The 11,034-nt window shown below is 34.4% G+C and overlaps 1 long non-coding RNA gene across 1 annotated transcript in view; it reads left to right on the forward strand.

Annotated features, from left to right (window-relative positions):
• LOC147655468 (uncharacterized) overlaps window positions 1–5,962 on the forward strand; it is a 28,024-nt gene extending 22,062 nt beyond the window's left edge. Inside the window, exons 3-4 of the long non-coding RNA XR_015279289.1 lie at window positions 3,315–3,445; window positions 5,314–5,962. This is a non-coding gene — a long non-coding RNA (uncharacterized LOC147655468). The remainder of the gene's footprint in view (window positions 1–3,314; window positions 3,446–5,313) is intronic.
• Window positions 5,963–11,034: the final 5,072 nt, after the last annotated feature.

Below are 11,034 nucleotides of genomic sequence, written 5' to 3' on the forward strand. Positions count from 1 at the left end.
TCAGTTTTGAGTCTATAATTGGTCTCTGTGTTTCCGCACATGTATCAGGGATTGTCACAGCTATTGTATGCAGTCATATGAAGATAAGAAAAAACATTCTCAGTTTCCTAAGCATCCTCTATTTGCTTCCTACAAAATGCAAGAGAAATGGACTCCCCAAAGAAATGATATTAAATCTGTCAAAAACAAAAATCAACCTTTCCATTTGCTTTACATTTCCTCCTGTTATTGTTTCTCTCCCTAGTGACTGCTACATTAGCATGGATTTACTATTGATATGAGATATATCATATAATACTGGCTCCAAACTTTGTAACAAAGCCTCTTTATTTGTGATATACTTAATCTCAGATGTCCTTGACTCCAGTAATATATCCAGTAATACATTAACTCAGTCCAGGGGGTACCTTAAACATTGAATCAATAGAATTTAGGAAAACATTGCCTCTCAAAACATTCTTCCTATATAAAGCTTAGCTGGTTAAATTAATGATAATGAAAAGTAGCTATTTCCTACTATAAAATATTTTTTATTTGATAAACAAAAAAGACCCAATTACATCACCTATTGAGTAGTTTTAAATTTCATATCACATCCTTTTCTAGTCAAGGTATAGCAAATAACGCAAGACTTTGGCACAATTTCCGCAGCTATCATCTACGAATCAGATTTATCAGGCAGTTTCTTTGATGTATCATCATAAAAGATCTTCAGCATGAAGCACACTTCCTTGCTGTATCCTAATGATAGTTTTGCTTTACAAACAACAGACTTAAAAGATTCAGTATATTACAGTGCAGGTTTTATTAGTGTCACATTTGCTCTGGATTTCACATAAACACCTTTTTAGCAGCAAAGTTAATGTTAGCTGGCACCGTCAGTATTAAGTAGGAAGATTTTTAATAAACTCAGGTTTATATACACTGACATGTTAACAAAAGATGTTTTGACCTCTTGAACCTAAAATGCAATCCAGAATCAAAACAGGTTCTGTATAAAACCTGAAGTGGACCCCTGAAATCTGAGTTTTTGAGGTTTGGTTTTGCTTTTCTGTTTATTATTCTGACACAACTAACACAATGTATTTAACTGTGATGTCAAAGAGCAATTATTTTAAATAAAAATGATTGAAAAAACTCTTCCTAGGTGTCAAGGATCCTTTGTCTAATCAAACTTATTTCAGACAGACAGGAGCCAAAAAGAAAAGTTATCTTTTAATAAGTGCTGCAAATCAGCTAATTAAAAAGTACAACAAGAATGCTTTTAGTGATTTATAACCAATTTGTGTCTCCAAAAGCCTTTTTCTGGGACAGATAATTACTGCAAGAGTGGATGAAGGCCAGAAGACTTAGTACAGTTCATGGCATCATTTTAAATTTTCTTAAAAGTAATTATGTCACGTCATATACAAGGGAATTTGATTGTCCTATGAATTACTTAGGCTTTAAGGAGCCTCTGAGCTTAAGAAAATAAAACTTTAGTATTTTAAATTAAATTGTAAGCCTTCAAGGCGTGGTGGGAACAAAGGCACAAATTCTGAATGTCTTTTAACAAGCTTGGAAAGAAGCTTCTAGCTATTCAAATGAAGTTTTTAATAACTTTAAAAGATGTTCTTAACTTTTTTGCTACATAAGCTTCTAGATGCATTTTTAAGACCGCTGCTCTAAATCTTCTAGTCTAATAGTTTTGCTCTTTTCAAAAAGACAAATAGGACAATTGTCAGAAAAGCTTTTGTGCTGCAAATCACAAAGATTGCAACTTGCTCTAACTATACAAATAATGATAGATAAGCTTTTTTTTTTTCATTATTTCAATTTTTTCATTAGTTTTTTTTTTAATCAGCAGAATTTTTGTGCCACAGAGCAATAAAAACCGTCCTTAAGAAAGACTTTAATTTTACCTGAAAGAATGCCTGCCACCTTCACATAAAAACTTTTAAATAAGACTACTTCTTCCAAGGGTTCTCTTACTATCCTTCTTCAATTAGAATGCTTTTTAGGTGGCCTTTCGTGTTTATGTAAAATTTCAGTTGTTGTACTTATTTTCCATCCCACATTTCTGAGCACCCATGTAAACCGAAATGTTGCATATAGCAGTCAAAGCCTTCATGGGGCAACATTTTATGTAGGAGCATGCACCATAATATGCATCTCAGTCCCTGGGGTTTAGGCTTTGACTCAGTGGGAATGCAGATGTATTTATTCTCTGAGGTTCAGCATCACTGGAGGTGGGAATTGTAAACTCATTGTGTCATTTGTCCTCTGCTCACACATCACATCGTGATGTAGTTCACCGAGCAATGGGGTCTAGCAAAAGGTGTCCCTGCCCATGGCAGAGGGGTTGGATCTGGGTGGTCTTTAAGGTTCCTTCCAACCCAAAGCTATTCTACCACTCCAAGACTCTTGTATCCTATCTGATTAATGCAAGTGCAATGAGATGTTTGCAAAGCTACTCTTTGTAAAGAAAAGTCTTTTTGCATTGTAGCACTTCAAAACTGTACTGTAAATACTGACATTTAATAATACAGAAAACATTGCAAACCCTGTTTAAGGCTTCACTACTGGGATACTACTCTGTAGCATTTCAAGTCTCTCGTAGCAGTGAATCATACCCAATTCAAGGACTCATTATTTGTTTTCTCCTTTGCCAATTGCAGCTGACAGCTTCAACTGCTCTTTAAAAGCAGCAGCAGTGTGAGTGAATTTTGGTCCCTGGAACAAAAAGCTATTCCCCTTTATAACTCTGGAGTGGTGTCATATAAATTAGAGCAGGAAATCAAGGTCAATCCATCATTAGTAATCAAATCAATGAATCACATATTTATGAAAATTTTAAGGTACGGGTTTTATGTCCTCTTTCTGTGTTTTTGCTGAGCCACAATTTCAGAGACATTTCTCAGAGAGCTTTAGAAGAAAATAACATCCATTTTCACTGTCTCTTTCCTGTGTAAAGTATTCAACTGCTATACTTTCAGAAAATATCTAGAAATACGGAGTGCAGAGTTTTGCAGTGATTTTGTATGCTGTCTCTGTTCCAGAAAGGCTCTCCAAAATAGAGCACAAATTTATATTTTTTACAGGAACATAACTCTTTGCATAAAATTTAATAATTAAAACTTTTAGGTCCTATACCTAATTTGAACTCTTTTTTTCTTTTGAGGACAAAAAAAAACATTCTTCATGGTAAGCTCATAATAAATCACATTTAATCTTGGTAATCTGTAAATATTTTTCAGCATTATTCATTTTAGAGAGCTGTGGAATCAGAAGATTTATTACTTTGTTTACGACCCTATACTATTTATATTTGCCAGATCTTAAAGGAAAACCTGTCAAAAATCACATTTATCTGCCACAATCTGCAGACTAAGCTGAATTTTACTAGAAGCTGAGTATGCTCAACAAAAGAAGAAAACTATCAATGTACTTCAAAATCAGAATCTAGGTATGTATGCTCAAATCCTTAATACACTTCAGTGAAAATCAGTGTTTTTCTCTTTCTCTTTCATTTTCAAAAGATACTCGCTTCACCATTCACCAGAACTAAATTATGCACTAGCAATTTCAGCCTAATCAAAAGGATTCTGAAGAGCAAAAAGAACTCCCTTCCAAAGGGTTATTGTTATCCACAATGGGGCACTCAGACTGCAAGAGTCAGACTGTAGCACTTTAATACCCTCACCTGTTCTTTTCTAAGAGTACACTAGAGAAGAAACGATGGGACCAGAGAATCTGAATGCATATTATGAATAACTCGTAGTGTGGTAGGGTTCATATGTAAAGCTAAGGCTCAGACTTACAGAAAATGTGACTTGTTGCAGAGTTCATGTCTGACTCCTGAGCACTAAACCTGTCAGAGTTCAAGAAGGGTTTGGACACCACTCTCAGACCCACGTTGTGAATCTTGGGGTGTCCTGAGCAGAGCCAGAAGCTGGACTCAATGATCCTGATGGGTCTCTTCCTATTCAGCATATTTTATGATTTTATGACTTTAGGTGGTAATTTTCAGGGACATTTAGATTCTTCCAAAGTTTAATCTTGGTATCAGGCTAATAATATTTCAAGAATTATAAACTCTTGTATGGACACTAGTATAAAGATAAACATGTGTAAAGAATACATAAAAAAATCAGTCAAAACTGCCCAAAACACAACTAATATAAATGAAACACCTGATAGAAAGTTTTTAAAGAAAATCTCAAGTATAATGGGATTTAAAGTATTAGAATACTTTAAAATTATTGTTAGTGTCTGTCTATATTCACATAATATTTACAACCATATTACTACAGCTCAAAGATTTGTTTGATGCTAAAAATTTTTATGTGCCACACAATTCCATTTAATGGAGGGTAAGACGTAAGACATCTGATGCCTGTGTACATACAACTATAATTAGGGAATAATGATGTTTTTTATGTCTTTTTATCCTGATGGCATTCAGCCAGGTTGACTTCTACGAGTTCTGTAGTCATTCCCTGTTAGACACTTTCAGACAAGGAATTCTGCACTCAAAAAACAAAGAAGGGGGAAAAGAGAAAGATTAGTAAAACTTTTTTTTTTTTCAAAGAATATAATTTCTCAAGATATTAAAATTTTCACTGTCAGAAATAAGTATATAGTATTTTTACATAGAGGAAAAAGCAAAATAAACATTTTGTGACCCTAGTTTATTTTGAGTATAAAGTGAGTTATGTAAGCTAACTAAGCTAACATTTCCCCTATATTCCAGATTTTATTTTTTTCCTTTTTAACCCCAAGTTTTTTATACCAGCACAAGTAAGAGTCTTTCCATGCATTATCATACATGCTTTCCAAATGGCATGATTTCAATAGGTAAAAAATATTAAGATATTTAAGAAAATAAAATAGAAAAAATCCTCTATTCTGGTAGTCTAATTCAGGAAGGGTTAGATTTTTAGGCTACAGCTTCATATGATTTCAAGCTCACTGTGTCAGTGTCACTGATCTTTCCTATTCTGAGGTAAAGTTTTTTTTTTTTTCCCCAGGCATTTCAGAGACCACAGGATCTCTGAGCAGGTTTAGAGAATCCTTTTACAATCTATACATCTACTAAAATTGAAAGCTGTCATAGATTTTCAGTGTCTTTTTATTTAGGGGGGAATTCTGGACAAATTGTAGTTCCAGCTTCACATTTTTTTTCTTTATCTATTTGAAAGTGGCCAGTGAATGTGTGCTAAAACTTGTACAGGGAAATTGAGACTTTGGCAAGTAAAAATGTGAATTTCTGCATTTGGGATCTTGAGTTAGTCAATATAATACAAAACATGCTTTTCTTGTCTCTTTTGCCAGGTAAAATGTGACGAAAACAAACAGCCTCAAGTTGCAATGGGAGATTTAGGCTGGATATTAAAAAAATATTTCTTGCCTGAAAGTGTTGTCAAGCAGTGGAACAGGTGCTCAGGGCAATGGTTGGATCACCATCCCTGGAGGTATTTAAAAGACGTGTAGATGTGCAGGCACTTGGGGACACAAGTTGCACATCTTTAGTGGTGGACTTGGCAGTGCTGAGTTAATGGATGGACTCAATAATCATGGGGGTCTTTTCCAACCTAAACAATTTTATGATTCTATGACTCCATGACTTACTTAACAATAAAACAGAAGTGTATAAAAAGGTTGGTTTCTTGAGTATGATGGATCTGATGTATGTTTTTAAAGGCTAAACTCTTAACTTCAGTGCTATTAAATGGGGGTTTTTCTTTCTTGTTTTTTTATTTTCATTATTGGTTGGATGTTTTTTGGTTTTTTTTTTTAACAATGGAGCACTAGTGTGAACCCAGTGCAGTTAATACTGGAGATGAAATGGTTCTGTTTGGAATTGATGTTTTCGAATATGTTTCCCTGGGACTAAGAAAGGTATTAAAGAAAATAAAAATGACACCAGAGTCTATTACAACCCAACTGCAAATGATTTGTTCACAAAATTATGAAAGATGAATCAAGCAGTCTGAAATAAAAACATTTCAGTTTTTATCTGTGGACTGATGTTACCATTGCAAGTAGCTTTGCAAAGATTTTTAACTGCAACATAGCAATTTTAGAAAGCCAACTGCAGAACAATTTATACATGATATATAGCTCAATTTTTGCAAAACATTTGTCAGATGACATGTCAATCACAGCATGCTAGTCAATGTTCAGAAGGAGGAATTCAATCTTCATATCTCAAAATATCACAAAAAAGAACAAAGGAAGATGGATGGGGGAAAATAAAAGGATAGGAATTAAATTTTGCAATGAATTATTTTTCTTTGCTTCATTCTCTGTCTCCTTTGTTTCTTCTTTTTTCATGTACCTTTCTTTGTCCCTTGATTTTTCCTTCATCTTGCCGTTGTATTTTTTATTAATAGCATACTATTATTGTGCCTGAATCTTTCCAAGTTCTTTCTGGGGGATGTTTCTCATAGCAAATAAAAGATAAAAGCTAGCACTGTTGAACACTTCTTCTCTGATTTCTTTCATGTTTGGACTTCCTTTCAAAGATATTAATAATCATAATGCTCTACTAACATCTCTATCTTGTCTATTCTTTGTCTAATTGTCATCTTTTTTCTCTGACTTCAGAGATCCAGAAGTCCAAATTGACATCTTAGCTTTTTAAAGACTGTATTTAATTCTCTGGCCGTGAATCAGTTTTAAATTAAAACAATGTGTTTTATAATACTGATTTCATCTGCATAATTTTTAAAGAACTGAAGACTTTGGGTGACAAAATATGACTTCATGGAGCACAGGTCCTACATATATTCTGTCTAACATGAAATAGCATGTTAAACAGAATTCTTTGGAAATGTTTCATAGTTCCTAATAGCATTCACAAAAAAACTGTTGGTAGTACTGAGACTAGTTAGGAGAAAATGAGAGTCTCTGAAATGTCTGGGTCAGTAAATAAGTAAGATATAAAATCATGGACACAAAAAGGGTTTGCAATGAATCAGTAAATTTTATAAAAGCTCTATACCAAATAGCTGCCATCAAAGCTAGATAAAGTGACTAGCATAGTTTTACAAGTGAACAAAACTCAGTGACAGTGGAAGCAATGCACGTTGACATAATAGATTAATTTCTTTTTAATATATATCTTCATGATCCATATGAACACACAGAATACATCAAGTGCTAAATTCAGAAGTGTTGGACTCACAGTTTTGTCCTGTGCCAAATTTCTGTTGTGATTCTCAGTGTAGACAGTCAAGTTTTAAGGCACAGTTCTTCTTTAGTAGCACCTCTCAATAGTTAATCTTATGATTTGAGAAGGAAGAATTTTTTTTGAATGCATGTAGAGTACAAATTATGAGAATACTCTCTGATGTGAGTTGCATGAGTGTTTATACCTGTTCATTTGACATGAGGGACTCTCAGTTTCCTTGCAATCTTTCACCTGCATTGGTGCCATAGCAAAATGCTCTGCACTAGGTGATCAGTCCATATAGACCTAGGTGATAGAAAGTTTTGTCACCTGGTATCAAGTACAAATGAGTTTTTAATTATCTAAATATGCAGTAATATATGCTTTCTTTTTAGCTTAGGCCTAAATTCACAGATCTGTTTGCTTCAGGAGGTACATTTGTTTTTCTCCTTTGTGCTTTTATTTCCCAATTTCTATTCTGCATCTTTGTCACTCCCACCTATGTTACCAGAAAGCATTTCTGACATTTTTAGATGTGTCATCACTACATATGTCAGATTCAGCACTTCCTTTATCATTCCTGATGTCTCTTGATATTTTTTTTCCTTTTAAAGTTCAGTATTCCCTGACATATTTTCCCATATGTATTAATTTATCACCAATGGTTTCCTTTTCTATCTTCCTATTGTAAATGCTTCAGAGTGAGAAAGTGTAGCTACTTCAGATAATCACAGTACCTTACAAGGTACGTAATTATGAGTTTCTAATCTGGAATTACGTACCAGAACACAGTTACTGAGTTTTACTCTATTCCTACCAGATGCAGCCATGATCCTTTTACCATTTCTTTTAAGTCAGAATTTTGTAACTTTTTAACACCCACTACTGCACCATACCACTTGTTTTAATGATGGGTGGAGGTTGCTGTTGCAGAGCTCTGTTGTGAATGCTCTTTCCCAGCGCTTTTCTTTTTTTGTCTGTTGTGTGCCAGCTTCTGAGATCCCAAACCCACTCACTTACTGTAGCCTACTGAAGCAGATGCTTCAAGTATTTCTCCTTCACAAACTCTGAAAGCTCTATGGCAGTAACCAAAACACTTAGTCATTACTTCTGCTTTGCTTCCTTCACCCTAGGCTCTGCTGCAGTCCCTCTTTTTGCAGCTTCCTCTCCCCTGGTAGCATTCCATGCTCTCTGCTGCCTCCATGCATTTGCACTATAATCCTCAGTTAAAAATAGCAAATCCCCATCTTGCTACTATTAAAGTCTGGATGATTTTATTGTTTCTTCACCAACATGCATTAAATGAGCTCCTTGGTGTTAGCTGAGGTCTCTATTAATGACAGTTGGAGAGAAACCCGGATATTTCTTCGCAGCAGGTGACAAATCACCAGTTTCCTGGAAATCTACCTCCTTAAAAACTCTGGTTACTCGATGTAAGTTTCACAGTCCCTAAACAGGTTCAGAAAACTGTTCCATAAAACTAAAGTCTCGGTTCTCTGTATAATAAATGAAGGTAGATTCCTCCTAATTGAGATGCTCTGAGGTGCCCTTTGGAGATGCTTACTTTTATTCTTTGGATATATAATGAGCCTAGGCAATTAGCGGTCTCCCAAATTAGGAGTTTAATGTAGACACCGTGAAAAAAATCCCCTTCCCCTTGTTACAGAAGAACATTATGCATTGCAATCTGTAGGTCTAATGAAAGTCTTTGGAAGAGGCCCCAGCTGAAAAGAAAAATAACATTTTTAAACAGTTTCAATTTTATTTTCACATAATTTTTTTTCTTTTTTAAAAATACATCAGTCAGTGAATTTCCAGCTAATTTGGAATTCTGTGGTGATGACTACCTATGAATCACTATTATATACATATTCTATAAGATACCTTATATTTCTCTACAGAAATTCCTCTCTTTGAAGGTCACCTTTTCTAATGTTCTAAATGATTCCTGTTTCCATTTAAAAGGGTCTTTATATTTGCATCTGGGGGCTAAATTATCTCTAACATGCTTATTCTATCATGACCTAGATGTAAACAAAAAAAACAACAGCCCAATCTTTTTCCATTAACAATGCCAATTATGGAACAATCCTACTATAATGTAACATGAGGCACTATAGCTTTTTCTGTGCGATCACTGTAATTTATGCGCCTTCCAATTTAAATATATGGAAAAGGCATAGACTGCTGCAATTCAGGAGTTTTGCCAGGCTGCCATGTGGAGGATACTGTAGGTCAATGATCCACTGGTGCAAAGGGCAGTCATTTAATACACTCACTGCTTCTGACATCATCTAACCACACATCTTAGATGCATAATAAGCCTGTCTGGGCTTGATCACCATAATAAATGGTAAATAATTTTCTTCTACCTTTTTTAAAAATCATGAATGAGAAGGAATGACAGGTATTTTAGGGATGAGAAAAAAAAAATTAAAAAAATAGACTAATAAGATACCTGAAGTAAGCTAATTTTTATTCCATAGAAATATTTCTGTATTGATTAGTAGCAAATGCTAACAAGCTCCAAAAAATCAAAACTGACCTGTAGATCTTTTGTTCTTGAGATATATAGGCCTGGTAAAACCTTGCAATATTATATCACCACAGCCACCATTCCACACTATCAATATCTAAGTCCTATAAGACACCTGCTTTGTTAATTAATTAATGCTTTTAAAAATTTGTGTTGGCTTTTTAAGATAGTACTTAAACTGAGAAAAAGAAAATGGGATTCTATTGTTTTGGTTTTACACAGTGTTTTGCCTGTCATAGTAAGTAAATTTAATCTGCATTATTAGTAACTGTCAAAAGCATACTCTGAACAGAAGGCAAATACAGCAGGTGGTATAAAAAGAAGAGATGGCTGAAAGCAGAAAAGCAAAACAAATGATTGCTAGAAACTGCTAATCTAGTTATGAATAAATTTAAGACAAATTAAAATGCATACAAAGCTTTCACTGAAGGTGAATACTTGGCAGAAAAGGAGATAAACTGACCAGTTCTTGTTATTAGACCATTTATCAGGAAGCTCAAGTGCTAAAATCCCTTGTATATTCTAACTGCTTTAATGCAACCTGTATAAACTTAACCTGTCAGATTTTTGAACCTCCTAAGTGATGGCTCATCAGACAACGGACTTACAGCACAGAGAACTGTTGTTTTGTTTACTAACACTTTAAATAGGGGATCTTTTCAGTTTACAATACTTTTCAGTGGTCAATTTTATTTTTTTGTTTGTTAGTTAATATTTACATGATATTTCTTTTGACAATTAAAGGTAAGAGAGAAAACACTCTCAAAAGACATACAAAGACAAAAAAAAAAAGTCATGTTCTCTGACTATTTTATATTTTGTAATCATCTTTTCTACAGTGACATATCAAAAAAAAAGGGTATGCAGACAGTTAGGACTTTGCCAAAGAGCAAAGTCTGTCATTTTGTTTTTGTTTTTCTTTTCTCTTCAATTTCTGATGATGTGTGCAGATTGAGAGAAAAGTGCCAAGCCCTTCAAAAATTCCCTAGAGCCTGGAGGGCAGTCTGCCTGGAGTCTGGTGCCGGATTTCACTTCTCCCAAACCTCACTTATGCCTCATGCTGGATATTAAATTTTTGGCACTCAACAGAAACACCTTCAAAATAATTGGTTATAGAGGAGGTTGAAGGCAGCTTGACCTTAAGCCATTAGGTGGCTGCTGCTAAGCAATTTTTAAGATTCCTCTAATCCCAGTGGAACAATTATCTCACTCTCTGGTAAAACTCTGAAATGACTTGGTCCAACTTCGTTAAAAAATCAAACAACAACAACAACAACAACAACAACAACGACAACAATAAAATCTTCTTGGTTTGAAATTCTAAAGCATGTTAACAGAGGCTGAA

The sequence above is a fragment of the Cyanistes caeruleus genome, chromosome 1 (assembly GCF_971803275.1).
Source record: "Cyanistes caeruleus chromosome 1, bCyaCae1.hap1.1, whole genome shotgun sequence".
In the NCBI taxonomy this organism is placed as follows: Eukaryota; Metazoa; Chordata; class Aves; order Passeriformes; family Paridae; genus Cyanistes; species Cyanistes caeruleus.